We start from the raw sequence: 25592 nt of genomic DNA, 5'->3' as shown, positions 1-25592 counted from the left end.
CTTTCTTTCCCTTTTCACATCAAGGTCTTCTGTTGACATAGACAGACTTACTCCAGCTTTACACTACCAGACCAATCTAGAAGGGACTTCAGAAACAAACTTGCAAAAAGTATGCAAATTAGTACAGTCAGAAGTAGCTGAAATCACTAAGAACTGGTGAACTCTGGAAAGTTTTTTCTTTTTTTATGTATAGTTTAAGAATACCCACATCTGGCTTGCAATTTTCTTAAATTCATTTTCACTTAGGCTTTTTCTGATTTATGTGAGTTATTTTGATCATCAGTTTGTGAACAAGTTGTATGGAGCAGTTGTTTGAGCTCTTTGTCTGAATATCTCCATTTCTCAAGATGTTTCCGACTTGCTAAGAACCACATCTCCAAGAGGAAGCCTGTGGACTTTACACTAAAATTTCTGTTTGCCCCTCTTTACTCCTTTAAAAAGCCTATGTGTCCATAACGTATGGCAAAAATATACCATTGGCAGGAAGGAAAAAAAAAACAAGGCCTACAGTAGACATTTACATAATCCACAAAGGCTTCTAGGCCAAAATGTTAATTTTGTCATGAATCTTTGCTGAAGCAAAATTTAAACTGTGTGTTATGTCAATAGTAGTTACATGTGTTACTCATTTCGCAGACAATCTTCCTGCTAAAAAATCAGGGCAGTGACAGAGGACAGCAAAGAGCTGAAGTTCTTCAGGAATGCATGATGTTATTCTCTCCAGAGGAAAGAAGGATAACTGGAGGAAAAAACAGGGAAGAGTAACTATGGTTGAATGATGAAAAAGCAAGAGATGCACCTGCTGTTGAGATGAACATTCATTGTTGCACTTGACATAGGTGGGATATTAGTTAGTTTGTTAAGACATTGTTTTAAGGAAAATGGCGAACCTATATAGAACAAGTTACAAGCTCAGTGTTGATTAGGACTGCCAGATATAGCCAGAGTTTTGGTGGCTGCAACCTCTGACACACCAAGCACCTCAGAATCAGTGAATATTTGGCATTAGTATATTTTCTATAAGAAATACTATGTCTTAGCATACAGCATCTGAGTTGCCACAAATTCATTGCTCAAAATTTTTACCCTTAGATTGCCTTCTATACTAAAATATATTGGTATGATTATGTCTTGCTTTATAGACTGAAAACAGGCTAAAAGGCAAGGAGGAAATGTGTGACTATTTTTGACACAATACATTAAAAAGCACAAATGATGTTGGGAGAGTTAAGGATAAATTGATTTGAGAAGGTCTGTAAATCTGGTTTGTGAGCTTGTTTATGCCAGAAGAAGGTTAACTAAGAAGCTAATTAATCGTTGGCTTCCTTGAGCCAAGCCGTGGTTTTGTAGTTTGATTTACAAACAGCTAACTGAGAACACCTACTTGTTTTTTGGCCTGCTGCTCAAAATAGACAGGTTTATGTTTTGGGGTGTTCTGAGATGTTCCTTTTGCTCCTTCAGCGAGGAGAACCAGGCTGCTGGGCTGGAGCCATGGATGGGGTTTGCTGGGGTTGCTGCCCCAGTGGCTCCATGCCAGGGGATCCAGCAACACTGTCCTCCTGCAGGGCCTGGCTTCAAGCCCCAGAGGTGTGCCAGGACAGTGGGGTGAGAGCGAAGACCATCCTCTGTGTGGCCTGAGCTCCTTGTCGTGTTCCCGATCTAGGCTGGGAGCTGAGGAAGAGAGATGAGGACTGTAACACACTAGAAAGCACCAAGACCAGATAGGCGATGCCTATTCTGCACTATTGAACTTTTTTTGTTATTGACACTGAACATATTAAATTGTGCCCCTTGTGAAGAGTTGTAAAGCAGTTCCTTTCTGGGAAAATCTGTACTGATTTTGTAATCACGGGAAAGCACAGCAGGTAGTGGCTGTGAGTGCTGCTTGTGGTTGAGTCTGATGTATGGTGTACAGCTATTTAATTCTCCTACTTTGATGGTAGAAACAATTTCTTCATAACTAAGAAAAATGTTGGTTTATTTTCAGCAGTTGATATTAACCTATTCTAGTAGGCTCTTGCAAAGCTTGGACACAGTTGCCTATCGAAGGAAAGTCTAGGCTTCCTTGTAAAATACTTTTATAAAAGCCACAAGAGGGTGCTCAAAGGTTCCAGAAACGTCAAAATAACATCCCATGGAACAGAAGCTCTCAGCCCTGAGGAAAACTTCACAGATTCAGTGACATCTGGACATCTGTATGGGTAACTAAATTCTCAGATATCATAATTAATAAGACTTACGCAAATTTTGGAAGAGATGCAAATGTCATGCTTCAGGTTTCACTAAACTTTAACTGCCAGAAATCTGGACAAGATATAGAACTGTCTAACTTGAGGGTCTGATATCTTTTGAGGAAATGATACTAGGCAATGCTGGTATGCAGAATATTGGACTAAACCCACCTCATATTTCATCTTACTTAGGAACTCGTTAAAACTCCTGGAATTTGGGTCTTTTCTTAGACTTGAGACCTGGGGTTACTTCCTGAATCTGTTTTAAGCCTGTATTAGCTCATGTGCGACCTGTTTCCAGGCTTTTTTGACAATACCATATGCCTTTCTCACAGTCTCGGTTGCTCTATGTTTTCAAAATGTAAGTTCTTCATGGCAAAATCCATCTTTCGCCACATGCTTGTACAATGCCTAGAGGCAATGTGCAAATAAATTGCAGCACCAAGCTGCCCAGCTGTAATGACATCCTCTTTGCTTGCATCTACCAAGAGTTTTGTTCTCTGGAACTTGCAATCCATGTCTATCTGTTCTAGAAAGTAAATCAAGGACAATCACGTCAATAAATCTTAAAACAGGCTTGGTAGACAGAAGAACTAGCAGAGTCTTCCCTCAAAAAATACATACTGGTACTGATTTTGCTATTGGAATTTCACGATTTTTAAGGAGTAAATTATGTCTTCTGCTCTGTATTTTCTATGGCAGGAAAGGGTATACAATTCTTAATAATGTCAGACATATTCCTAGCAAGAGAAAAGTACTGAGAGGGACAGATGCTGTCCTTATTTACACTAGCACCCAAAGCAATGGTATAGATTACATATGGATTACATCAGAGTATGATACGCGATCCCATAGTCAACAGTAGGGGATACCAGGCATAGTTATATAAAATGTCTACTTATGCTCTGGCAGCAGATTTTCCCTGCTGCAGTGAGTAGTTTGAATCCATAGAGGTTGAAAGAGGGTTTTCCGTTTCTTTTTTTCCAGAGAAAGGGTACATCACGTATCATGCCAACAGCAGATCTTGAATTGAAAAAATTCTACCTTTTTATATCCTTTCTTTTTGTTTCACGGACAGTATGGAAACTGAGACACACCACATTGTTTTCTTCTAACCTGTAACCACCCCGTGCCTCGTTCCCCAGATACTTTACATGACAAATTAATTTTAAAATGGTGGCAGGGCTGTGAGTGCAGTGCATTGGCAGTACCTGCAAGCACACTTCACTTACAGTGAGTGAGAGCGTCCCAAAGAAGTGCCCAATCTGGCCAGTCACATACAGTTCACGGGGGAGTTTCTCTAGGCAGCATCCAAGTCTCGGTAGAAAAAAGTGTTACTTGACATTAACTAGTTTTGTTCAAAGCATATACTCAGCTTTGGCACACAACAAAAAGCTGCTGTCCAGGTTATTTTAAATCAGAGGCTTTAATAATTACAAGGCAATAATTTTAAAATGGGTAGGGTTTAAAGCTGTGAAGAACATCATACTGTGCAGAAAATTACAGAATCCCTATCTCCTCTGCTCCCCAGCCTTTCTTTGCCTAAAAGATTCAAATATACCGTATTATAAGTCCCATTTCCTTAGACAGGCACGTTTTCAGTGTGATTTCTTCAAGGGACATTATATATCACTTTTTTGACGTATTGGCATAATTTCAGGCTTTAAGTACATTATGAAAGAACCCCCAAACTAGCGTGATTTGTGATTTGTTTTGCTCTGATTAATTAGTGATATTCTTAATGTATGGAGGGCTTTTTTGTGGATGAAATGTACTTTGCGTGCATCTAAGATTGCCTCTGGCAGCATGGTGAACCTTCTGCACTTCGTAAGATGGGGCCACAGTAGAGAGGAGATGCCAAATTTGGGTTGGTGATTGTGGGATGGACAGCAGCGAGTGAAAGGAGAAAAGAAGCGGAGAAAGGAACGAGACAGGAGAGCTGAGGAAAACAACAGGAGAACGAAAAGGATTTGGAAAGTCGGGGGTTATTAGCCTTTGTGCCTCGGGAAACTTGAACTGAGTTCCCTGCACAGCCACGGACTCCATTGATAATGAACAAGTCACAAAATACGCCCTGTGCTTTGTTTTCCCATTGGTCTCTCCCATTTTCCCTTCCATCTCCCGTCCAGTAGCACCTACCGCCCCGAGGTGGTGAAATTTAGCCTAACCTCTGCCAGGAAGCTTTGAGTTGGCTCCACTCAGACATAGCACGACATAATCAGGTACCTTGGGGCTGCATAAACTTTACACTTTATTATACCTGCAGAAAAGGCATAGCTATGTGGAAAGACAAGCGCAACCGGGACAAGAACAGGGCCTGTGATTGACCGAGAATGAATAAAATCCGTCAGCCTCTGGACCAACAATTACCATTATCATCAGATGGAAATCATCAGATGTCCATGCTGTCCTATAATCCGCACAATTATTGTGAATCTGCTCTGGTGAGGTGTTTTAGAACTCATAAAACATTAGGGCAATTAAGAGCAGGTTTATGTTTCTAGTCCAAACAGTGCAAGTATTTTTTTAAAGATCTTTTGCAATCTTTTGGATCTTTTGGATCGTATTTCTAAACAGGCAAGCATTTAAGTAACCGTCACTAGCCATTGATATTTGCACTGGCCAGTTCCAAATAACAACATTTTGAGAAAAAATTTCCATTTTAATGAAAGAATAATATGTGGCTATGTAGAAATGTTATAGACAATTTTTCCCATTATAGAAAATAAATTCCTTCTTTCTCAGTGCATAATGAGGCAATCTCTCTGTACACAATTGTGTACATGTATAGAATTTAGAGTTCAGTGCTGTCCTTGCCTTTGCTATTATTTGGTTCAAAGTAAAACTAGGAGGCGATTTATCTGCTAGACCTTGATGAACTTGTACAAAAGTATTAAGGATATCCATTGTTGCACCAATGGCTTTGGAAATCCATACCTTAGTATGGATATTGTGGTACAAACCTCTTGTTTATTTATGGTAACAGAAAGGGAATACATAATAATACCTAAATGAGCTTGTCAGAGTAAAAGCCTATGGCTTTTAACCTTCCTTGTCAAATCCTACCATACTGATTCAGCGCAAATACGCTGATTTTTATCACCTGGAGATTTTGTCCAGTATAAGTAACGTGAAAGTACTACTACCCTCCAAATAATCCCCACTGCACAAGATTTCCTAGAATGGCAGTTAAATTGCAGTAATCTCACGCTGCTTTACTCCAGCAAAGCTGAGGTTAGTGATATATTTTATTCTCAGACCACAGATTTCTGTAGCTTTTGCAATACGCACTAGTCATCAGGGAATATGCCAGCATGTGTGTTTGTATGTGCAAGTGGAAATATGTAAGCCTATTGAGTGCATTGTTATCTTGAATTAAAGATAGATATCAGATTTTTTTGGAACTTGTCATTTTAAAGTGACACTCTAAATGACTACTGTTATTTTTTGTGTTAATAGCTTTATTTAGACAAACCAAAATTCATAAATAGTTCATTACTAATCATCACAGTAAAATGATAGTCACTAAACAGATATTAACATCAAATTGCATTTCAGCCTATCTTTTAAACAGTTATAAAGTGCTTGCAATATTTGAGGCACTGAGGTACCATGAGGTGTCATGGTTTACTAGGGCTTTAACTTTATCAGGCGCAATGTACACTATTTCAATTTATATTCAGGATATGAGTCATTCAGTTTCAGTATATTCCCCCTAAACTCACCTCCTGTGACTGAGTTTCAGATGTGTGAAGGACTGTGGAGGGCTGAACTGCTGTTTGCAGGGACTGAGGAACAGAAATAGTGAGCAACAAGGAGCCATTGGAAGTTTGTTTTACAAAAGTTTTTAGCTCTAGTTCAAGAGGCAATCAGAATAGGCTGTGTTGCCTGATCTGCAGTGTTGTTTGACGAACAAATATATGATAAAGAAAATGCATTTGAAGCATCATTTATAGGAACAATTGTACCTCAGAAAAAGGAAATATTATAAGGAAAAGAAGTTCTATTTTATTTTTTTCCTGGACTTTTCTCTATTCCTGCCTTTTCTACTCTGGCCCTTCTGCTCTTTACCTACAGTAGTTACTTAATTGTTTCCTGTTCCTGGTCTTGGCTAAGCTGTCTGAGGAGTGATGCAGTAGATGCAGACACACATACTTTGTAAGCTTACACACACAGTTTCCTTTATCTAGATGCTACAGCGCTTTTCTGGAGACAGAGTTAAGATACACAAGCACAGGGAATTTATAAAGGTTTGGGTGAAGCAGACAAGAAAATTTCTCTTCAGAATAAGCACTTCTCATTTTACTTTTTTGCTAATAGTTCTACACTATAAGCAAAAGCACTAGAAAATGAATCCATGAAGCATCTTTGGCTCTTCTCATTTACGACTTGTGTAATTCCATTTACTCTGGTAGTGGATCCGGGAATAGACGTCATTAGAGGATTGTGCCTAAGGGCAATTGACACTAGCTGTCACTCTACCGCATGGTAGAAAACTCTATTAACTCAGAGCTTTTCTGAGCTTCCACAAGGGTTTTTAAGAGTAGGATCTGGAAAAAAAGTTTGCTATTTAGTATTCCAGAAAAGCTGTTTCCATTTCTTAATTTGGGATCAAATATTAACTGGGTTTTGCAAAGCTTTTATCTTTTTTTTCCCCCTCCTAAGTCAAGTTCAGAACGGTCAGCTTGCATGTGGGAAACAAGGTACAGGTGAGTTCATCTTGGCAGCTAATCTGATACAGGCTTGTCAAAACACAGCGGCTGTAAGCTTGAAATCAAGGGTAGAGTACGATATGAAAGTGCCATGGAGACTAGCATTTCTGCAGTGCAGCAGATGAAATCCTGCCCCAGGAAAGTCTGTCTGTTTGAGCTCCCAGGCTTGGGCACTGCAGTTTTAGACTTGCTCTTACCTGCAGCTCTGAATTATACAAAAAGTATGGCTTATTCCTGATTATTTTACCATGTAAAATGGTTTCTTTCTTTCTTTTCTTTTCTTTTTTTTTCAGTGAAACTTGATGCTGTGCATTACATTTTCTCTTGTTCAGCATGGAAGAGACTGAGGGCTTACCTGAAATAGTTTTCTTGCAATGATTTCTGTCAACTACGAAGTGAATTTAACATAACTCAAAACATTTTTTTACATTGACTGTTTTCTGAGACTTGCTAGTTTAAGAATGAATTTTGTGAGGCATCCGTACTCCATCAGTCTAAAAGCAGAAATACTGGAATGGAAGATGCAGTATTTACCCTCTTCTGGGAACACATACAAGCTTCTCTGAGTTCACCTCCATGCAATTGAAGGCAGCATGTGACGTAAAATGCTTCAAATGCTTAACAACATTAATGACGGGTTGTCTTTTGAATTCTTGGAGCAAGAGCACTGTCAGACTGAGACAAATCCTGGTTTACTGAGCATGTGCTCTTCACAGAATCACAGAATCACAGAATCGTTTAGGTTGGATGGGACCTCTGGAGATCATCTAGTCCAACCTCCCTGTTCAAGCAGGGTCACCTAGAGCATATTGCCCAGGATCACATCCAGACGGGTTTTGAATATCTCCAGCGAAGGAGACTCCACCACTTCTCTGGGCAACCTGTTCCAATGCTCTGTCACCCTCACAGTCAAGAAGTTTTTCCTCAGCTTCAGATGGAACTGCCTGGGTTCAGTTTCTGCCCGTTGCCTCTTGTCCTGTTGCTGGGCACCACGGAGAAGAGGCTGGCCCCATCCTCTGGACACCTTCCCTTCAGATACTTGTACACGTTGATGAGATCCTCTCTCAATCTTCTCTTCTCCAGGCTGAACAGGCCCAGCTCTCTCCGCCTTTCTTCAGAGCAGAGATGCTCCAGCCCTCTAATCATCTTGGTAGCCCTCCGCTGGACTCTCTCCAACAGGGACATGTCTCTCTTGTACTGTGGAGCCCAGAACTGGACACAGTACTCCAGGTGAGGCCTCACCAGGGCTGAGGAGAGGGGCAGGATCACCTCCCTCGACCTGCTGGCAACACTCTGCCTCATGCACCCCAGGAGACCATTGGCCTTCTTGGCCACAAGGGCACCCTGCTGCCTCATGTTTAACTTGTTACCCACCAGCACTCCCAGGTCCTTCTCGGCAGAGCTACTTTCCAGCAGGTCAACCCCCAGCCTGGACTGGGGCATGGGATTGTTCCTGCCTAGGTGCAGGACCCTGCCCTTGCCTTTGCTGAACTTCAGGAGGTTCCTCTCCGCCCACCTCTCCAGCCTGTCCAGGTCCCTCTGAAGGGCAGCACAGTCTTCTGGTGTGTTAGCCTCTACCCCCAGTTTAGTATCATCAGCAAACTTGCTGAGGGTGCACTCTGTCCCTTCTTCCAGGTCATTGATGAATATATTGAACAAGACTGGACCCAGCACTGACCCCTGGGGGACACCACTAGCCACAGGCCTCCAACTTGACTCTGCGCCATTCACCACAACCCTCTGAGCTCGGCCATCCAGCCAGTTCTCAAGCCACCTCACCGTCCACTCATCTAGCCCACACTTCCTGAGCTTACCTAGGAGGATGTGATGGGAGACACTGTCAGAAGTCTTGCTGAAGTCCAGGGAGACAACTTCCCCAGCTCTGCCCTCATCTACCCAGCCAGTCATTCTGTCATAGAAGGCTATCAGATTGGTCAAGCATGATTTCCCTTTGGTGAATCCATGCTGACTACTCCTGATCACCTTCTTGTCCTCCACATGCTTAGTGAGAACCTCCAGGAGGAGCTGTTCCACCACCTTTCCAGGGATGGAGGTGAGGCTGACAGGCCTGGAGTTTCCTGGCTCCTCCTGCTTGCCCTTTTTGAAGACTGGCGTGACATTGGCTTTCTTCCAGTCCTCAGGCACCTCTCCTGATCTCCAGGACCTTTCCAAGATGATGGAGAGTGGCCTAGCGATAACATCCGCCAGCTCCCTCAGCACTCGTGGGTGCATCCCATCGGGGCCCATGGATTTATGGATGTCAAGTTTGGACAAAAGATCTCTAACCCGATCCTCCTCAACCAAGGGAGAGTCTTCCTTTCTCCAGCCTTCCTCTCTTGTCTCCAAGGTCTGGAATTCCTCACGACTGGCCTTAGCAGTGAAGACGGAAGCAAAGAAGGCATTCAATAACTCTGCCTTCTCTGTATCCTTTGTCACCAGGGCACCCACACCACTCAGCAGCGGGCCCACGTTTTCCCTAGTCTTCCTTTTGCTATTGATGTATTTGAAGAAGCCCTTCTTGTTGTCCTTGACATCCCTTGCCAGATTTAATTCCAACTGGGCCTTAGCCTTCCTTGTCGCATCCCTGCACACTCTGACAACGTCCCTGTATTCCTCCCAAGTGGCCTGTCCCCTTTTCCACATTCTGTACACTTCCTTCTTCTGCTGGAGTTTGGCCAGGAGTTCCTTGCTCATCCATGCAGGTCTCCTGCCCGCTTTGCTGGACTTCTTCCTCAGAGGGATGTACTGCTCTTGAGCCTGGAGGAGGTGATGCTTGAATATTAACCAGCTCTGTTGGACCCCTCTTCCTTCTAGGGCCCCACCCCATGACAGTCCCCTAAGTAGGGCCCTGAAGAGGCCAAAGTCAGCTCTCCTGAAGTCCAGCGTTGCGATCCTACTCATTGCCCTGCTCCCTCCTCGGAGGATCCTGAACTCCACCATCTCATGGTCACTGCAGCCAAGGCTGCCCCCAACCTTCACCTCTCCAACTAGACCTTCTTTGTTCGTTAGTACAAGGTCTAGCATTGCACCTCTCCTCGTTGGCGTCTCCACCACCTGGGTCAAGAAATTATCATCAATCCTCTGCAGGAACCTCCTTGACTGTTTGTGCCTAGCTGTGCTGTCTTCCCAGCAGATGTCAGGGTGGTTGAAGTCTCCCATGAGAACCAGGGCCTGTGATCGTGAGGCTTCTTCCAGCTGTCGGTAGAAGGTCTCATCGATGACTTCCTCCTGGTTAGGTGGCCTATAGTAGACCCCCACAACAGTGTCATCCATGTTACCCTGCCCTTTAATCCTTACCCATAGGCTCTCATAGGCTCTTGTTTACTTGTTGCAGAGAACAACATGAAACTTGAAAAAAAAATCCAGTTTTTTCTATGTATGTTTACTTAGCCTGCTTCTTAGCTACCCTTAAGTAAACTGAAAGTCTGGTTTCATTTTCTAAGGAAAACTAATGTATTTTGTGTTTTGGTTCATGCTAGCAGTTCAAGGTCGAACAACAAAAATGCAGAGAAATAACTATTTAAAAATATTCTTTCTGTTGGATTTTTATTTGTGGGTATGGAATATTAATGCTATTCCTGGCTGCTCTTACAAGTTCTACTTTAGGCCACATTTGACTCGAACATTAGGAGATCTAGAAGTGAGTCTGGATATAGAATTGCATTCAAAATTAAGCTGGAACACTGATTTTCATATAGGTAAACCAATGACATTCATACAAAGAAAGTCATGTATTTCAAGTAAGCTCAAAATGAGAGTCCTAACTGTGTAATATTTACTTAAAATCGGTGGTATCTTACTGCACACACAATCTCCTATATTAACAGTCTGTGATCTCTTGGATGGAAAATGCATATTAAACCAGAATGTAAATATTCAGAAGAAATATCTCTTTTTCACTGATTTTTTTTTGTTATGATAGTTTTCAAAATATTGTACTATACAAAGAAAATCCTGCTTTTTCTCAATTTTTGTTTCTGAAAGGAAAGAAGATGAAACATAACAGTTACATAAGGCTTTTTTTTTTCTGATAGGAAAAAAGATACTTGCCATAATTTTCCGAAAGGCTTTATTCTCCGGACTTTGAGGAAACAACTGGGGACACAATCAGGTCCACACCAAATCCTGCTATATCTGGTCATTACTTATACGGCCATCCCTGTCAACTGTCTCCACAAAACACAAACTCACTTCTCTGCCTACAGAGGAGGACGATATTATTTTATTTCAATTAGCTTCTTGATCACTGGACTGTAGAAAGGCAGTTGGTGCAAAATTATCATTCTTCCACAATCATAGATGGAAATAATGGTTTAAGCATCACCACCATCTCTCTGTATTTAAGTAACCAGAGATCTAAATACTAAGGGTACTTTATTCTCTTCTCTAGAAGAGAAAGAGAATTTCCACTGTATGGAGACTCCAGATGGCAGACTGATTTTTTGGGAGACCTTGAAAGCACATTTTTAACATGATATTAAACTTTGTTGGCTAAAATTGCTTGGAAAAAACAGCAAGCTGCTAAAACTCATATTTTCTCTGTTCAAAGTGAATCCAAGTAGATTTACTGGGAAAGACAGCTCTGGCAATCATAAATATGAGCAGTGTTTTAAGTTTTTTTTTTAATTTAAAACTATTTTATGAGAAATACTGAGACATTATTTATAAAACTCACATCGTACTGTACAGGTTCTGTAGCTGCTACACAATATCTGTTTGAGCTGACATTGAATTATGTAGTTTGGCTTTAAAATTCCGGAAAAATTAGGCAAAGCTCGTGCTTGCTTTTTAGATTTTCGTCATTACTGAAAAACCCGCTGAATCTCTCTATGGCCCTTTGAAATAAAGACCCAGGTTTCGTAATTCAGCAGCACTTTAATTCATTGGGTAATTTTCTGTCTTATGCGTCAGAACTTTTGCCTGATTTGGAGTAGCTTTATGGGTACTTTCTGGTTCCGTTGGGCTGTGAGTGCCTTGACACAACTGTTCTCTTGACACAAAAGTTTCTGATTCAGGTCACCTGTCTGTTTAGAGGCCCCCCTCAGCTTGGAGGAGCTTCTGAAGCAGAGCACCCTGCGGGGCTGCCCTGGGAAGATATGTTTGTAACTGTTCAGAAGTCAGAAAATTTGCATGCTATCAATCAGTGGTGTGCCCATGGGTTTCACAGATCCTCCTCCGTAGCGACCACTGGAAACGTGGCCTATTGAAGAAGAAACTACTTTTCTGGAGCACAGGAAGGATTCTAAAGTCTCAAGACCATCAGACTCTCAGTTAAATTTATGTTTAGGTATCTAATGGAAAGATTAAAATATACAGAAAAATGCAAAGAAAAGGCACCTTCTTTCATATCTCTGGAATTAAATGGAAGGATGAATGTAAAAATCAATTTTTCTTCACTGCTGTTATTATTGCCTACTGTATGAAGCCATTCATAGACCTAGATTACCCCAAACTATTGAATGATTACAAAAAATATAATCTTGGAATGATAATATCTTGGAATATAATCTGTTGTCTAGGAGACTTAATAAATTGGTAGGAAGTTGTTACGCTTCTCTGTTTTCCATGTGTCTTCTATTTCTAGAGCTTGCCACCTGTGCAACATGAAAAGGAGATCTATTTAGAAGTGTTTTTCACTCTTCAAATGTGAATGTCTTTATTCACAGCATGAGATTACAGCTATAACTTAAGAAGCTGGTCTCCCCAACTATTTTCTATCCTTTTTCTTCTTGCTATTATGATCCTGTCAAGCCTGAGGGAAACATTTAGCCCATAAGCTCAGAGTTTTCAGGCTCAGTTGTGTAGAAAATCTAACACTGAATGTGTGCACAAATTATATTGCCACACAATGGGGACTGGCACTCAGCACAAAGGGAGAAGAATAATAAGAGTGTTCAGGGAGCAAAGATACTATCTGAATTCAGTTTCCCTACACTAGCCCTGAACTTTTCTCCCGAGATTCCTAGGTTTGAAAATGATCACAAAGATTATATTGCAAGAGTATTACCTGGACAATACTAGAAACAGCAGTTCCTAATTATGATGTTGGTTTCTGAAGGGTGTAATCTTTTTCCTAAAATCAGATCTAGAATGTGATCCACTGACCTTAATTGCAGGGTTTCAGAAGGCATTCGTATCCTTGGCTCATTTAAGGTCTGATCTGGTGGGACGCTGAGCGCTCTTATTTCCCATGGAGCACAATCAGCAAAAGAGGGTATTTGGCACCTTTGGCATTTGATGAAAAATCAAATCTTTTGTCACAACACATTTTGTAGTTGTAATTTTTACCAATTGCCTCTCTTACGTTGTTCAATAGAATATATTTCTACTAAAACCTCACATCAGTATTATGAATGAAAAAAAGTTTCTCACAAGGTTCATCATGAGAAAATATCTATTCGCTCCTGTCCTGTCTTGCAAGCCAGAACCATGGGAGCAAGAACTACAAGCAAGAGAGATTGTTTGCTGGTGACTTGTGAGACTGCCTTGGGGCTGTGTGAGTTTATATAGGGGCAGGCAGGGAAGCAGAGGGAAACAGCAGATGGGGCATGGCTTGGGTAGCTAGGCATGGCCTAAAGCGATTTCAGAATAATTTGTGAAGTTTTAGGCTCAGGAAGCAGGGACTGAGGGAAACCAGGGCAGTGAGAGGCTGAAGGCCAGGTTGTACCAGTAGGCACAGGGTCAGGGGTCTGTCATAGCCCATGCTGTCTGAAGGAACTGCAGAGTGTGACCAGAGGAAATTCGCAGGATCATGTGGGGTACGTCCCCCGAGGGCACCAGGGATGAGCCTGGTACTCCATGCGGAGGACATCCTCTCCTTGTGCGACCTTCTCTGAGGAAACCTCATGGCATATCTTACTGTCTACATCTCTCACCATTTCAGGAGAGGGTTAACTAAGCACAGATCACCATTTTATTGAAGGCCATCACATGCCAGGCGCTCAGCATGGGCCAACCCGCAGCCTTTAGCAGTGCAAGGGTGTTCACAGAGGTACACAGTGGGTGCAAACCTGCTTTCCTTCTCTCCTTTTCCTCTTTAAAGTAAGGAGAAGCGAAATCTCCACTGCTTCCTCCTCGCTTCACCGTGGAAGCTGCCCGCAGCCAAGGGAAGAGGAGGATGAGGGTCCTGGTGAGGGTCTGTAGGTGGGAGGTGATCGAGGGCAGGACTGTGGAAGAGGAAGGGAGGGAAAACGCTGCTCTGGACACAGAGGGACTCCAGTAATCATGCGTTTGTCCAGCCTGAAAGGGAGATGCAGCTAAAGAGCATTGACCTTCCTGGACCTGGAGGCATAACCTGTCCTCCACCACTGATTTTGATCCAAAGTTTATTTCTCTTAAAGAAAGGAGTATTACTGAAGACCAGTCAAGTTACATGAGTGTAGAGCTCGGCTTTCTGCAGCAGACAGTGTAGTGAGTCATTATTTATACAGTCTAATGTATCAGTAACCTGGCATTGCCAGCATAATTTTTGTCATTTTTTCTGGGAAACCATGATATATTTCATGGTGAAAAGGCTCAAGCGGGCAAGAATGGTTAATTATAACTGAACAATGTATCTTGGTAGGCACTGAGACATGTCTGAGTTACTTCTTGGTTGTGTGGTTGTGTGTTTGGCTTTCAATGACATTTCAATAATTAAAAACAAGACAAAGCACAAGTCTTTTCTACCTGCTGGCAGCTTTAAAGAATGAAATAGTCATTGCCAGTTTTGCAGAAACCCTGAGAGTGAGGCTAAAGAAAAAAAAAAAAGAACCCTCGTGGATGAGGAAGTGTATTTTCCTGAGAAATCATCAGTCACGTGTAGCAGAGTGTTTTTGTTCCTAACTCAGAGTCAGTTACCTTAGAACATACTTCCTGAAATTCAGTCAGTGCTATTACATGTCAATTATATATTTACGGCTTCAGCTGAAAGTAGTTAGCACTTAGGCAGGATTTTCTGGTTGGACAAGTTAGGAGATAATTCACATTCTTTCAGCTTGGAAAAATGATGGCTGTATCTATTCAAGCTGCCCTCTGTCTACAATGTAGCTTGGAAGAGTGAAGGTGTACTGAAGTTTCCTGCTTATTGTCGCTGTGAAAAATACTGTTTGACTTGCCTTGTGTGCAAAAAATGTCCCCACTTTAGCTTCTATGGCGAGAAGCTGTCTGGCAAAGCTGCCATACACAGCTGAGAGGCTGGCAGGACCAAGACCCAGTCTCCCGTTCCTGCCAGCGTGTAGTTACATAAACAAGTTACCACAGGGTAATTACAACAGTTTCATCTTCCAGACAGCCGGCCCACAAACCCATTTCGCAGACATGGTTTCCTGTGTGTGTACTTTTCACCCTGCAGATATTCAAGGTACCTTACTCAGGCTGCAACCTGGAATAAACAACCTGGTATTTGGTGTGCAGTAAATGTACTCCCATGTACAGCTAGCACAGAGAGACTGTCATATCCTAGGCACAACCCTTAGCCTGATCCTTACTAACTTTCTGTGCAGTCTCCGAGTATTCAGGTTGTTCTGCTTGTATTTGCATGGGTGCTCATAGTCAGGACTCGTGGCTGCATACTTAGAAAAGGAAAATCAAATACAAAACAAACTATATAGTAATTGTTCTTTGTATGTTTGGCCAAAACAGAAAATACTTCAGTCTTGACCACTTTTGTGGATAAATAATGAAATATGACTGGCAAGGAATTAAATGTTAATAATACTCAAGAAAAGTCCTACACCGAGTTCATTATTAGGCTCTCAATATTAAAACCATCTGTTAATAGATACGGGAAGTCGCCAAATCTTGTGCGACCTCTAACTAACTGCAGAATAGTGCATATAATGACCATCCTTTCCAGAACTGTTCTGCTGGTGCGTATGCGCAGTTCTTGTTTTACACGCTGCTGCAAAAGCAGATAGCATTATTTCTGAAATGAAAGCCTGACATTCCCTTCAAGCTTTGCTATGGCACTTGGATTAGTTCAATTTTACATTCTCAGAGTATGAAAGCGAAATGTTGTCTCGAAGAATGATCAACAGAGTAGCTTAGAAAATTCATTTATGTGGTGTCCCCTTACCGCTTCCCTTCAGCTGCTTTACGACAGAAAGATGCACTGAAAAGCCATCCACAAATATTTGTCAAGCCATATTCTGAAAGATTTACTAATACAGAGCCACGCTCAATTTCATTTAAGTCAGAGGAAGCTGTTTAAATGCTTGCTATCTAATCTAGCTTGAAACTAAAAGCACTTGCCCAAACTCTGGATGGGCTGAGGGCGTGTGTACTCTTTCCATTCTAAACAGAAACAGAGCTCTTTCCGATACGACTGCGGACACCCTTACGGTACAGTTCTGCCCAGTTCAGGAAGGAACTGTATAAACTAACACGATGATTCATATAATTCTGCATATATTGTTTGCGCTACTAAAAGAAGCCCTGAGGTCCATACACTTAAGAATAGCTTCTAAATGTGGATGCCACATTGCAGGGTTTGACCTGCCTTTTCAGAATCACACAGAGCATATAATGCTAACTGAAGCTAAGTAGCTTTTGATTCTTAATGTTTCTGATAAAAATCTGTCAAATTACTAAACTTAGGCATAGAATTAGAGCTTGTTTATCAAAATGAGGCACAGAACATTTCCTGTAATAAAGTCATTCTCAAAACGCAAGAAGTTTTGAAAAATCCTAAAAAAGCAAAAGAGTTTTAGGGAAATAAATTTTATGAAACATGAAAAGGAGATTTGACTATGTTGCTGTCCTTAGACATGATGAAAAATCTTCATTTCTGAATGAATCACTGTTGCTGAGATAAAAGACAAATCTCTATGCGAGTGGTAAGAAATGTTCAAATGTTCACAGCTTTGTTTTGTTAACAGCTAACTGAATATTTTGTCCAGCTTTACTGATGTGATTCCAATCATAAACACTTGAGAGCATTTTTAAACTTCGAAATAATTTGTTTGAAAGAACATATCATGCCTTTTTTGCATTGTAGTCATCTGGTGACATTGTAGGACTTGTAGACTTTATGTGCCCATGAACTGTAGCTGTGGGTTGGTGATCTGGAAAAATAAGATATTCAACAAACATATAATTTGTCTTTTGTCTGGCTTCTGGCAGTGGGTTTCTTTGCATTAGCGCTGAGCAAATATTGAGAGGAAGTTTTCCTTTAAGCTCTCTTTTTTCCTTTAGTGGAATCTTGTTAAGCTATAAATTAACAAATAGTTTAGTGCTGTTAAAAGCTTTTTCCAACAGCATTTCTATAAAACTTGATTTCATAAGAGAAAATATGTTCTTTCCTTTTTTCTCCCCTGTCCCCAAAGGGGATTTAATGGCTTTGGAAGAAAAATGTTTTCCTGCATTGAATCAACACAGCTTGTGGCTGTTTGCCACTTATCTTAATGGAGAGGGCTGAGAGGAAATATTTGAGTATTTATCTCTCCATCTAGCCTGTGAAAACAGGTTATCATCTTTAAGAAGGTGGCATCTCCCTTTTCCTGAATAGTGCTGTATATCCCCAGTGGAGGCCAGATCTGATTAAATGGAGGCACTGGCATGGGACTTGGAAGTTTAACTAATCAGATAAGATATCAGAATTGGCTTTTGGTGAGATGTGGTTATTTAAAACCCAAGCGGGAATTATCTAGCTTACTGTCTTGGCCAAACTTTGAGGCTTGGATGAATCTATTCCCTCCAAGTACTACAGTGCTCATCACCTGGATAAATATCACAGCATAGCTCTCAAATTAAGGTGCACTCATTAAACAGTTGGCAAATTCTAGCCAAGAGATTTGCGTTTCCCTCAGGAGAAAGTTATTTTAGTAAATGTAAGACTATGTTTTGACCTTGAGATTATACTTTGATTATACTTGAGGTGACAGAACTGACCATCAAGCTGACCTGATCTAACCTCCTGTAAAATGTAGACCAAAGAATGTAATTTAAACTGCATACATGGCTTTTCAGAGAGACATTTAACTTTGATTTAAATGCTTTAAAGTAATGAGAAATCCATGTCTTCTCTTGGTAAGCTCTTCTATTTGCTTTTGTTGTTAAAAACAAGTTCCGTATTTCCAGTTTCTTTTTTGTTCTTCATTTTCCTGTCATTAAAATCTCTAACATATCCATCTGTAAGACAGTTCACACCGAAGCTGTCACATACCTTTTTTAGGGTGACTTCAGAGTGTGAAAAAGAAATGTCTCTAATGGGCAATCCCTCTCCAGCAAAAGCTGGCAGCACCGGTTTCTCAAAACAGTCAACAAATTTTGTCTGTAGAAATGTGAAATGTCACTTGAATATATTCTCCACACCCATACCAGAATACTGTTTTCTTATGTCCTTTCCTGAAAATTGAATAGCTTTTGTTTAAGCTAACATATAAAATTGAAATAAGAGAACTGTCTTCTATTTTTCTAGGAAAAGGAAGAAAGAAGGGAAAATTAGACAATCATGTCATTTCAGCTGTGGTAACCATCTTTTTGCTTCTGTCATGTCATCTTGCCCTGCACGTAAGCTACAACTACATTAACCCAAGACCAGTTGTGTCTAACCTTTGTCTAGGCTGGCTTTTGTAGCTTCTTGTCAGGTCTAATAAAGTCCAGCTGAGCCCAAAAGCTTGTCTGTCTTTTTCATCAGAGTATCAGCTGCTCTAAATAAAGCCATTACTCTTTCTTACAACTGTAACAGAAATACATGGCAGAAATGATCATTTGAAGTGAAAATGGAGCTAATGAAGTCATTCAAGCCAGGAAAGTAAACAAAAGACAAACTGGGAGTATCTTTTTTTCTTAAAAATTGCAGCGTTTTAAAAAAGAATCTCAGGGCTGAAAAACTTGGGTTAACTCATGCCTATTATTTTCTGTATGAAAACCTCTCTGCATCTGTGCTCATAGATGAAGACACAGGTATAGTTTAAAGTTTATTGCAAAAGACCCTCTTTTAAGATAGCTGATTTTGTTAATTGGTCTGTTAAAGTCAAGACTGTAAATCCAACTCACTGTTTTGTTTCCCCTATCTTATGTCTATGTCATTCACTGATATTTCATCAATATAATTCCTCTGGAAAAGAGAAGGGATGATACAGACCTGGACTGGAACCGAAGCTGAACTCTAAGCTTTTCAAAGTTAACTTTTTTAAAGAGATGTAGCACATTTATCATCACTTGGAGTCTTGAAAATAAGACCCACTGTCTTTGGCTCTTCCAAAGTTGATGGGCAAGTTGATGTCACTGGATTTAATTCTGTAGCGTGCTTTATGTAGAAACACAGAGTACACAGAGTACATTAGGTTCATGTTTTATTTTCTATTCAGACAAAAAATAATACAAAGATGACAAAGAATAGTCAGAGGAAGACCAAGCTTTCAGCAAGAGTTCACGACACTTTTCCCTGAAGAGCATATATAATTCACAAATCTTTTTACACTTCATAGTCTGACCTTTTTGTTTTGTTTTGTTTTGGTTCTTACAAGCGCTGCGCATGGCATTCCTTACTGACTTCTACTGGAATTAGATAGTTCTACATTAATTTATTTGAGTGGAGAATTGACAAATTGTTCCATAGTTGTCAGAAGCCACTGGTGGCAGCACAGGCAACCCAACCCTGAATGCTTTACCACTGATCACAGGCATGAAAGCTGGAAGCCACTGAAGCTGCAGACAGTGCAAAATGTGGACGTTTATCTCAGGTCCTAGTTAGGTCTTGATTTTCTCTTTGTAAAATATAGGTAATATGGAAACGGCATGAGGTTATAAAGTCACAGCAAGTATGATGTTGGGGATTATAAAACTACAGGGACAGGGAAACTGTATGCATTTCCTGTCTATGAAAATCAGGCAGTTTTATCTGGCTGAATTTTCAAGAGATGCTCAATTTTTGGCCTTGCAGGATCATTACAATTCCATGGGAATTGCAAGCACTTAGTATTTCAGAAACATGGACTGAAAACCATCAACATTAACACTACAATTGAGGGGAAAAAATTGCCCTCCTGCTGAGGGATTTGTCTCAACCTGCATGCTCAGGAATTTCTCAGAAGGTGGCAATACTTTGAAACACCTTGTCGTGTAAGGACCTGAACTGTGCTAGTTCTGCTTAATTTATATGCCCTGGTTTTGCCATGAGTGTAAGCACAGTTACCAAGGTACGTTCAATTATTTCTTCTATGTTTCTGTCCACGGCACAATACAAAACCTGTCACTTGAACCAAAATCAGATGCAATATTTCACTATTTCCAAGGAATACTCATCTTTAGTTACATAAATCTTATTCACATTGTTCAGGTATTGTACAGAAAATGTGATACTTTACCAGCAGTTGACAACCTTGCTGAAGAAGAAAAGGAAATTTTAGTATGTTAATACTGCTAATGTTTACTATGTGACTGGAGTAGTATTAGAATTTCACACTGCTGGTTATAAAGACAGTAAATAAGTGGATGTTCACTGCAGTTACCCTAGTAAGGCAGAAGCGCTATTGATCGTATTTCCTTACAGCTTGAGTAGGGGCTTGTGAGTTGAAAATAATTTTTTAAAGTCATGCAGTGGTTGTTTTGTTCAAGTTTATCATGCTGTAAAACAGTTGGCAACATAGTAGGTGGGTGGGTAACTCATGTCACACAATACATTTCTGTGTTTTACTTCATAATTGTCATATAACTGTAATGCTTTCTTAATGTACCCGAGTAGCCAGTGAAGGAGCTGGCTCCCACCAAGTCACTGCAGGTAGTGAATGTTTTACTTGATGAAATAATTGTTAGCTCAGCTTTCTTCAGGGAGTTGTGACACAGTGGACATACAGGTCATGAGGCAGCACTGTTTGTCTAATGCACGTCCTGACACACTGTTATTTCAGGATGATAGTCTTTTTTTTTTTTTTTAACAGATGTGATCAGTTTGCAAAGTAAGTAACTAACTCTCACTGTTAAAAATGGAAATTACTGATAGGACAGGGCAGGTCAGTGGGTTATGTACCATGTTCCCGTTGGATTTCAACGGGATTTGGTGAGTTACTCCATTTCGGATCCTGACTGGAGACATAGCAGAGTATGTTCTTGCTGGCAGATAGTCAACTGTGTTCCCTTTACAGAGTGACAGCACATGCAATTTGCGACCTCATTGAGCTTCTTTTTTAATGTAACTTCTAAAAAATTGCTGAAATCCAATACAACAGTTAGTATTCAAAAGTAATACAGAAGAAAATATGGCTTGGAGTAATTAAAATGAACAACATATTTAGAAGAATCCAAACCTGCCTGAATCTAATTCAGCATCACTGCTTGGAGAGACAAGAATGTACAGGGTAAAGCATTAGACAGTTACATAGCTTTGAAAAATGATTTCTGCGTTTTTGTCTATATCTTACTCCAGAAGAATGGCCTATAATAAAACATACCCAAAAGGTAAGTTTTTTTCATAATATGCCCAGCTGCTTGCTCCTCTGGAGTGCAAGTAGGCACCTGAAGATAGAATCTCTGGTCACAACTCCAGAAAATTTATTAAGCTTCAGTCTCCAAACTCATTTTTCTTGTGTGCTAATCTGAAACTGAACAAATTGACTGATGTTTCATTCAGGCAGCTGGATGTGCATGTGTTTTGTGGGAAAAGTGGAAATCACCCCTGTCCTCCACAGAGCTCGACCTGTCCTGGGCTGGATTAGAGGAAATAAGGCTCTCATACCTTGGACAAAAAATATGAGGTTACTGTCTCTGTTATCTTTATCTGGAGGAGTGCATAATTATTGGAGAAGGTGGACGCTTAGAAACTCAGTCGCTGATAGCAAGAATATCTCATGTATTTCTACAGAACTCAATAATTTCCACACACACAATAGACTGATGTTAATCAAAACAATCAGGTGTAATAGAGTTGATATTTGGAAGAAAAAGTAGGTTTTCAGTCATTTAGAGGCAAATCTCTACTATAATCCTTTCTGCTTCATCACTTATCTTTTTGCCTGCCTGCTTCTCCAGTTTCACTGACGTTACTCAGTGGCAAGAAGAGGAAGCAATGACATTTATGCTCCTTAACTTGAGCTTTTGTGCATATTGTGCAGGGCTTAGGACTGTCTCATCAGCTGGCATTTCATTCCTGTCATGTCCTTGTCTGAAAATTAGGCGCGTTATCCCCAGCTGACCCGTGCTGTAAGCAGGTCATGTAACATCAAGCGCTACGTTGTGCTGTGCTCTACCTAGAGCAACTGGACTTCAGGGGAGACTGAGGACAGATATGAAACCTGCTGGCTTATATGGAGTGTTTTCTTTAGGTGTATGGGGAAATTTTGACTACAAAGAATGTTAGAGGAAGAAAATTGTAGGAACACAAAAGGGAGACCAATAGCCTTTTAAATATAGCAATGAGTTTGGCAAAACAAGTACATTTTTAAAAGCAACAGTTAATTTTTATCTCAGATCTTATCATGCTCTGGGAAGGACAAACTGTTTAGCACATATTTTGCTTTTTGTTTGTTTGTTCGTTTGTGTAACATTCCTACTTCAGTTATGTTTGAAAACATGTTAGTGGCCAGGCACTCTGAAGGTAATTCCGCCCAAAAGCTAAGCTGCGGGCACATATTTATTCTTCTTCACTAAGTCATTCTTGAACTCTTTATCCTCAAATTAGCTCCCCCTTTTATTCTTCATATTTTTCTCTTGGCGCCAATGTGTGTTTTTGTAAATGAAGCGTGAAAGAACGTTTCTCTCACTGCCTGTGTGTGCAAGTGTTTGCAACAGCAGGTTCTCCACCTTGTGCTACACTTAAGTGTTTGTTTAGTTAAGGCTGGAATGGAAAGGAGGAGAAAGATTGCTCTTTAGGACTAATTCATGTGTAGCAATGCCACAGCAAGTCTTAGATAAAGGCAAACGGTTATAAAAAGCATATTCCTTCTCCATGTGATGGAGACATTGGTTATTTTATAGATCTTTATTTCCTACTTAGTCAAAATGGAAAATGGTTTGGTCTGCAGAAGGATTAGCTCGTTTCAAAAGCAGAAGCAGCCTTTTTCTCCTCATTTTGCAACACCCTGGAAGTTGGCTAAGAAACTGATGTATCTCTCATTCATGACAAAGATAATTCCTGCAACTTCTGCTTCTCTTTCTCAGTCCTTCTCCTAAATTCCTTATCTTGTCCCATAACCTCGAAATGCTGGGTAATGTAAGAGAAGAAATTTCAATAGGCAAATCAAAGGGCAGAGAGGCAGAGCTAATGCTGCTGGCAGACTGCATGAGAGGAGGGAGGCTGGCTCACAGAAGAACTGTGATTCTCAAAAGTTAGGAAGTTTTTTTTTCCCCATCTCTGTCAAAGCTTTTGAGATACAGATGTTTTCATGTGGATGAGATTATCATAAATAAAGACCCTAGCTTTGCATTATTGTAAATGAAGACCTTAGCTCTGCACTGTCATTCCTTGTCATCAGGTTTATCAGGCACCTGAATCTCCTTCCCTTTAAAAGTAAACAACATGTTAAGGATTGTTAGTTATAAGGTTAACAAGAGTGAAAAAGACAAATCCGCAAGAGCAAATATTGAACCATAGTAAATAACTAGTGGAGGTTCTTTGTTATTATTTCAGTATTTAAGTGGAACCTTCAATCTTACACTTTGGAGTCAGGTTTTGAGGCAGAATATAAACTACAAGAACATTCGGTGTTCTTGTAAGTATTACTAAAATAAAACGCCAATCATTATATTTGCTGATATTATTATTCAAAGTTAGTATTGCATGAACTCTACTTTCTGATACCGAAGGAATTGTCCTTTCTGAATGCTGGCATTTGTTTTTGAGGAATCCTATCTGTCGAACCATTTGGAGTGAGATGAAGAGTGAACAGCACCCTGGTCATTCGCTGCCTCCCTTTCTTAAGTGAATTTTGCTGAAAATAGTACTTCTTAAAGCAGCGCTGTTTCTCTTTTTCAGTTTAAAATAGGTAATGTGAATTTCTGATATGAAATCTTATTGATGGGTTTCTTTGGACTATGTGAAATATTGGGGGAGAGTTTAAAGGAAAATGTGGAGGCAAAGTCTGTTCTTTTTGCACTACGCTGGTAGCGTCTGGTGCATTAACTGTGCTCCTCAGGAGCAATGAGACTGACAATGACAAGAATGAGACCAGAAGGGCAAGGAGACAGCATCCACCCGGGAGGTAGGATTTCACCTCTCAGAAGCGTGCACTGGTAGCGGCAAAGATTAGCCATCAAAATTGCTGTTTGGAGGGTAGCAAAAGTACATCTGAGGGCTCTTGCAAAAGGTAATAGGATGAAAAATCTCAGCTATAATACTTATGCCTCTCTGGGAACAGGCTATGGAGCCCTCATGGAAATGTTTCGCTAGCCTTGTGTTTTCTTTTCAAAAGGGTCTAGCAGGTACAGACAACCTTCCCCTTGCCTAGCTATGGGGCGGGCAGTGGGGCTCTCCATGCTGCTAGGAGAGATGATATATAATAAATATGTGCATGGGGAGATACTCCTTGATCTCCTTGAAAAGACTGTAGTTTAATGATAAACAGTTAAATTTGGTTTCCTACCAATAGCGAATTACGTTTAAAAGGCTTTAAGAATCTTGGCTGATTTCAAACATACTTGTCAGGTTATTACTGAAATTAAGCTTCATTTTTGGGATATATTTTAATTATCAAGGAGCATCTAGGGAACTTCTACACTCCTGATAACACAAAAAACTTTAGGAATTCACAGACGTTTTCACTGAGTTTTAGATTTTAGGAAAGTGTAATACGGTATAAGCTGTTTTAGTGGCAGCATTTCAGTTCCACCTTTGCTATCAGGTAACAAAAGAGCGGTGTTACTTGGAGCTGCTAATTTAAAAGGCAAGGCTCTGCTCAGCTGAAACTGGAAAAATCACTTCTGAATTTATGGCTTTCACCTCACCACTTTCAATGATACAAATAAATTTATGTTTGGTGAAACCCTACTGAAACCACAGGAATATTCCAAGAATTAATTTGGTCCAAGTCAACTATGAAATAGTTGTAATTTGTCTACAGTCTTCTGTAGGCTGGCTGTTAGATGATGCTAGCTGAAAGCACTTTGAGAGACTCTCATTCCTTTGGGATAGGTGATACTTTTTATATTTTGATACTTTGCAAAATTATTTTGAATTTTCGGGAATCTCAGGTAGGAGCAAAACCAAAATTAAAATATTTCTGATTAATTTAAAATATTCCTTGCAGAAATAAGCATTTTGATTTTTCAAACTGAAATCAGTTTCTTGTTTTCATAATTCTTAGTATACTATAAACTGTGAAAAAATAACTGCAGTCCACTGCATTAACTGCTGAGCATTTTTATCTGACCTGTCTTAAGAGAAACAATGCATGTCTGTTTCATTGAAACGACCATAGAGAAATCCATGTCCTCTTTTGCCTTTGTTTACCTTTTTTTCTGTTTCTTTTCTGGAGGAGAGTGTAACTCCACTACACTTCTGCCCAGTTCTGATCCTACAATTTGAAATACTCTTGCATGTGGAATTTTGCAAGTTTAAGGAGGGCTCTGAATGATACAGTTTACATCCCTCACATTTCAGTCATGCATTTCTGAATTTCCTTTCTGAGTTTACTTATGCTTATTCTACTCCATATATGTTTCTGGTATGGGGACTGAAACAACAGCAACTTCCTTCTCTCATTAACTGTTCAATATATCAGAATATATATAC

The 25592-nt window shown here is 40.3% G+C and overlaps 1 long non-coding RNA gene across 1 annotated transcript in view; it reads left to right on the top strand.

The window, feature by feature from the left end:
* LOC104145485 (uncharacterized) overlaps window positions 1-18453 on the top strand; it is a 99199-nt gene extending 80746 nt beyond the window's left edge. Inside the window, exon 5 of the long non-coding RNA XR_011137772.1 lies at window positions 18342-18453. This is a non-coding gene — a long non-coding RNA (uncharacterized lncRNA). The remainder of the gene's footprint in view (window positions 1-18341) is intronic.
* The last annotated feature ends 7139 nt before the right edge of the window (window positions 18454-25592 follow it).

The sequence above is a fragment of the Struthio camelus genome, chromosome Z (assembly GCF_040807025.1).
Source record: "Struthio camelus isolate bStrCam1 chromosome Z, bStrCam1.hap1, whole genome shotgun sequence".
Classification (NCBI taxonomy): domain Eukaryota; kingdom Metazoa; phylum Chordata; class Aves; order Struthioniformes; family Struthionidae; genus Struthio; species Struthio camelus.
Note: the sequence above shows the minus strand (reverse complement) of the source record. Positions and strands in the feature narration are given on the sequence as shown.